The sequence below is a fragment of the Cicer arietinum genome, chromosome 8 (assembly GCF_000331145.2).
Source record: "Cicer arietinum cultivar CDC Frontier isolate Library 1 chromosome 8, Cicar.CDCFrontier_v2.0, whole genome shotgun sequence".
Lineage (NCBI taxonomy): Eukaryota > Viridiplantae > Streptophyta > Magnoliopsida > Fabales > Fabaceae > Cicer > Cicer arietinum.
The window spans coordinates 19,155,033-19,161,633 of NC_021167.2; the positions used below are offsets into that span (position 1 = coordinate 19,155,033).

The 6,601-nt window shown below is 30.0% G+C and overlaps 1 pseudogene; it reads left to right on the forward strand.

Moving 5' to 3' along the window:
* Positions 1-3,474, forward strand: part of LOC140919085 (uncharacterized) — a 14,394-nt pseudogene extending 10,920 nt beyond the window's left edge.
* Positions 3,475-6,601: the final 3,127 nt, after the last annotated feature.

Sequence of the window (6,601 nt, forward strand, 5' to 3'; positions counted from 1 at the left end):
TAAACAAATTTAGTCTCATTGTTGTTTGTTCTAACGTTTTAAAAAAAATGTTATTTTATGATAATAAATATGGAAATTTGAAATATATGAAAATATAAAAAAAATATCTTAAATATTTTGACGCTTGAAAATATATACACGGGAACGCAAGATATTGGGTGTATAAGAAAAATGAAGGGTAAGCATTTTAAACAATGCAAATTTGATCGGCCTCAAAAGACGAAAAAATGTGATTTCACAAAATATATTAGAATCATCATGCAAAGAACGATTGTTATCTTCATTGAATCTTGTAGATGTATAAAGTCGTATAAGGATCGGGGGAATTAAAAAATAATAAAATAAATAAATAAACAAGAATCTATCTTGATTGCATACATCTTACATTTTTTCAAGTAGTCATATATGATTTATGCATCTTCACTCATATTTTATATATACTCAACAACCTCTTTATATCATGCATAATGAATTAATCATGCATGTCTTATATGTATATTTTATTTATACTCAACAACTTTGGTGTCACATTATTCATTATACGTTTGCATTGCAATTACCATATACATGTTTTCTTTTAAAAAAAATAAAAAAATAAAATAAAAACAAATTTATCTCCTTTTATTTACCTTCTAAACTCATGTTTTGTTGTAGTCATCCCTTTATTTATATTGTCGATCTACGCCTCGGTAATCAATCCGAAGACGATCATCCCTTTATTTATGTCGATCTACGCATCGGTAATCAATCCAAAGACGATCATCACTTTATTTTATGTCGATCTATGCATCGGGTAATCAGTCCGAAGACTATCATCACTTTATTCATGTCGATCAACGCATCGGTAAACACTCTGAAGACGATCATTTTATCTATATATCGATCTACGCATCGCTAACCAACCGGAATAATCTTATTTGCGTTGCTCATAATATGGTTTTTTTATTTTTTATTTTTTGTTGTCAATCACCAACATCTTTTACATGCTTTCGTTTTTTAAATCATCAATTTTATTATTATTTTTTTTTTATAATTCAAATTATTTTTTATTTTTCTCCTATATTCTAAATTAATTTACTTTTTACAAAATTTAGATCTTTATATTTAATTATTTTTCTACCGCCTAAAAGATAATTAAATAGGGGCAGCTGTAACATCTCAATTTTGTCCTACAAAATAAAAATAATTTAAAAAAATATGTTTATTTGTAAAAATTGTAATAATTATATTTAACATTAAAAATACAATAAAAAAAACAAAAAAAAATCCAAAGCAAAACAAAAAAATATATAAAGAAATATTAAATTTTCCTGCCACGCATCCCATCCCACTTTTTCCTATGCTTATTCCTCATTCCACGTTTACCAGTTCTTTCACGTTTACTGTTTCTGCATTTTCACTTTCTTTTTATTCATTTAATTTAATTTTATTATTTTTCAATCTAATAATGGTATTAAGTTTATCGGCTTGAATACTCATCAAAAAGTCCAGCCTCTCATTCCCTTAACTGTATGAGTTTGCTTGATCTGGTTGCCAAAACAGGTAAAATCCATACCTTTAATTTATAAGATGAACACACCTCTTCTTCATTTTAGCCTATATATTAGAAAACAAAATCAACGTGAAGGGAAGAGAGAGATCGGGAGGGATTGATTTTACAAAAAAAAAAAAAAGATTGCAACTAAAAAACAGTTTTGTTTGCTTGTTGTTTCTAATATAAATAAAGAAGAAGAAGGATACACCACCTTCTGCATAGCACCGCCTCTATTCTTATCGGAAAAGGTATTTTCACATTCTGTTTATAATGTACATTATTGAAAGATGATATTTTTGTGTTGATGTAAGGTTTAAATAGTAGTGTTTTGTTTGAGATTAATGTTTGATGCGAGTTTGGAAATCTGTTTTATTTTTTATGTAGTTTCTGGAAAAAAAATAGATGTTGGTAATAAATGTTTGGTTGAAAATTTGGTTCATATCTTGTTGTGCTTGAGAAGAAAAACTGTGTTTTTTTTAAAAACTTACAAAAATTGTGCTGTTGGAAAACGTGAAAACTGTGTTTTTTTTTGTGAAAAAAAACTTTTCTACTGCTGTCTTTGCAGTGGTACGGTTTCCATGTTCAAGACAACTATTTCACATTAAATACTTATTATATTTATTTATTTCATTTAATGTTGATATTTCTATTTAATATAAGTAATTATAGGCACAATTAAAAGGTTATAAATATTATTTATTTTATATTATATTTTTTTTGTGCTATTTAATATTAAAATGAATTTTATTTTTTAACTTATTAAAATACAAAATATTTTAAAAGAGAATTACATTTGTAATTAGTATTATTTTTTATTTTAAGCCACATGTTCATATATTTTTCTTTTCGCTATTTTATTTTCGTGTTTATTATTAATTTTATTTTGAATAATCATTTAAATTTATATTTAGTATCATTTTTTTTAAAAATAAAAAAAAATAAAATAATAACAAATATTTCATGAAAAATTAACTAGATGTGACATCTTTTTAATCTTTGAGTTATTAGAATACAAATTGTGACAATTTGATAGTTCTAAATCTCATAATCGCAAATAAATTAATAAACTAAAAATTCATAAACAAATTAATCATAAAAATTATTTAAAATTAATTAAAATATTTTAATCTCGGAGTTACATAATACAAATTATATATTTTGATAACTCTAAAACTTATTTTTAAAAATTTAATTATTATTATTATTATTATTATTATTATTTTTTAATCTTGGAGTTGTTAAGATACAAATTAAACTATTTGTTTGTTTTGAAATTCAATTTAAAAATAAAAAATAAAATATTCTTAAGAGGATTAAATAAGATGTGACATCTTTTTACTCCTTGAATTTTGAGACACGTGTTGTACAATTCGATCGTCTTAAAATTCATATTTTAAGATAATTATTCAAATCAAGCAAGTTTATTTCTTTATGTTTGTCAAAAAAAATTTATTTAAAAGCAATCAACATATCCACATTTTCTACCAAGAACTATGTAGCTTTGATTTTTCCATCGCACCGGGAGATACGTAGGAGCAAGATCACACTCTTGTCAAGCACAATAATAAAAACTTTTTTTTTACTCTTTTAAACACGCTTTTATCTCAAAAAATCATATTTATAAAAATTAATTTTATATCCATATTTAATAATAAAGAGAAATAAATATAGTTAAGTTGATATAATTTTGCACATTTAATTATAGGTAGCCGTTTTTAGCGGATGTCGTAGGGTGCTAGTACCTTCCCTACGCATAATCGACTCCCGAACTCAAAATCTGGTTTCAAAGACCATTTTTATTTTTTTTAAGGGTTTCCCAATATTTTTCCTATTTTAAAATAAATTTTGGTGGTGACTCCACAGAATTCGAGGAAAAACTCGAAATTTTAGGCCGCGACAAGGTTTCTTCAACTCAATGGGAGTCTCAAAGCGGACAGTGACAAACAAGGCTAGGGTTGAAGGCTCCATATGCGCCGACTATATACAACATGAGACAACTTATTTTTGTTCTCATTATTTCAAGTCATTCAATTTGTTGCCGACCACCAATTTAAGTAATAATCGTCATTTAGAATGTGATGATCTCCAACCTTCACTATCCATCTTGCTGAAACGAGGTCGACCTAATGGGAAGTCTAGAACACATTATCTAACAGATAACGAATGGAAATCTGCTCAAGTACACGTGTTGATTAATTGTGATGAAATTTAACCATATCTTGAGTAAGTGTTCATCATAATGCGTGGAAAATTATATTGATGCAAACCATAATACATATTTACTTATGAACTATGTGATTGTTGACATCTTATTCTTGGAGAATCACTCAATCAATGAAGAAGACACATCTAGACGTATACATGCAGAGTTTCCGATATGGCTGAAAGCATATGTAAATAACGAGGCAAATGAAGTGACCAACAAAGACATAATAGCACTATCTCGTGGTCCTTCATCAATGGCAATATCTTGGAACATTTACTTTGTTAACGGGTACACTTTTCACACTAAGGCCTACAACATTGATAAAAAGACAATCAATAGTGGGGTGCGTGTAAGGGGTCTTACTGAAGGAGGAGAAGATGATTATTATGGCACGATCAACTATATCATAGAACTAGATTACTTTGGTCTGAAGGACAAGGTTGCATTATTTTATTGTGAATGGTTTGACCCAACAAAAAATAGGGGTACAATGATTCATCCACAATATCAAATTGTTGATATTAAGATGGATAAACGTTATCATCTTTATGATCCTTTCATCCTGGTGCAAAAAACAAGACAAGTGTATTATGTCCACTATCCAGAAATATGTAGAGATAAGCGTGGATGGTGTTTGGCAATTACCACAAAACCAAGGGGTCACGTGGAGATTGACAACACAGAGGATGAAATGCCTTATCAGTCTGATGGGATGTTACATGTTCTACCAATTGCAGAAATAGAATCCATATCTTGTTTACGTGACAACTCACAAGTAGATGTGTTCGAAGGATTTTGATTGAAGATTGTAGTGAAGGGAGAAAGGATAGTGATCAAACATATTACAGTAGTATTTTGTATTGCATAATATTAGAGTTTATTTTATGTATTTTGTATTACACTGTGTATTTTGTACTTAAGCCACTTGTTGATTCTGATAAATTGTTTATGTATTATGTATTTTGTGATCGAACATATTACAACTTGCGGGTTCTTTATTATGTATTTTGATAAATTGTCTACTTAAGCAACTTGTATTTTGATAAATTGTATTATGTATTTTGTATTGCACTGTTCATTTTGTACTTATGTGACATTTTTTATTTACTCTTTTTTACTTTATAACAACAAATGACTAACAAAGGTGGCGGTGATAAAGGAAAGGCTCATCCTACTAGGGGTAAACCAAATATATTGCGACCGGATAAACTTAATGAGCAGCGGGATGTCATACGTCGCAACTTGTCTACCACTTGGCCACTTCATTGTTCGTCTCCAGCCCCGTCTCAGCCTCCAACATCAACTAAGATTGTAGCACCTACTGATACTATAACACCACCATCCCACTCGACACCATCTCCCATCCATGCCTCAACCCTTGAGGTATTTGTCTTTATGTCGACTCCAGGTTTAAGTATTCATACCATGGGTGCCTCTTCACAACATTCCCCACGTGAGGCTTTGGTAGAGAAGAATGTGGAACAAACTTCCGATGGTCATGAGGATAGGGTGGAAATTGGGGACCACAACCAAGATGATAAGGAGGTGGGTCAAGGGAACATTCCTCCTATCGTGCTTGTGAGAGATGATAATGAAAAAACCATTATACGACCTTATGGTAAAGGGTAAGTTACAACAATGATTTATTTTCTTAATATTAGAAGCATAAGTATAGACACATATTATTTACTTAATACTTTATTTCTTCAATACATTAATGCAGACTCACTCCTAGCAATGCAGTTGCAGATGCCGTTAGGTATGCCATACAAAAACAATTTCGTGAGCCTATCTATGGTTGGAGTGCAACCACTGACATAATTAGACAAGATTAGTTTGAAAAGTTTGCGGTAAGCCTTTGAATATAATTATATGTTCAATTCATTTTTCTAGCATATATAGGGAGAATTGTGTAATCTATTTTGTTGATAGTAGTTATTACATATATACTTTTTGTTATTCCTAGGAGAAGGTATCGTGGGATCCTTGTCATAATGATATTGTGAAACATCTGTTTGAACAAAAGGTCGCTAAAAGACTATCAGATATGCTTACAAAGGTGAGGAAAAAAGGGACTGGTCTTCAAGCATATTGGGAATGTACATCATTCAAGAACATCTTCAACTAAAATAAGACCAATCGAGCTTCAACAAGAGGCGGGGTTGTCCACACCTCAGGCCGCAAGGCTCATATTGATGTTGCGATAGAGCTCGTATGTATTAAATTTACATTTACTTAAAATTAATACAATTTAATGTTATGATATCTAATTCTGAGTTGTGATCTAATAATCTTGATTTTATTTGTAGAGAAATAACCTTCAAAGAGATTTACTTCCAGATGAGTTATTTTTGACAACCCACAAGAGGAAAAATGGCGCTTGGGTTGATAGTCGCGCATAATCTACCTATGTATGTTCTATATTTATGTAAATTCTTTATGCAAATTCTTTATATTACAAATCAACCAAAAAATAATATGATGTCATTTATACCTAGAAGAGCAATCCCTTTATTATACACTTGTTTGTTTAATTTATTTTAGAAATTTGATCATATATTACATCATAAATTTATTCCATTTATCAGGGAACATTTAAAAAAAAAATGGAGGAAGTACAAACACAAATTGGCGAAACAAGTGAAGAAAGTGTTAAAGAGATAGATGGAGGGACAATACTTAAGTTATTGACTGAATCTGCAGGGGGTTGCACTCGTGGTCGAGTTTATGGTACGAGAGACTTGTCCATTAACATCCGACAGGGGTGTGTATCGCTTACACAACATTCCCAGAATCCTTCTAATTCTATGACTGGGATGTCTTTAGAAGCGGAGAGGCCAGCTAGAATTAGAGCTGAACAA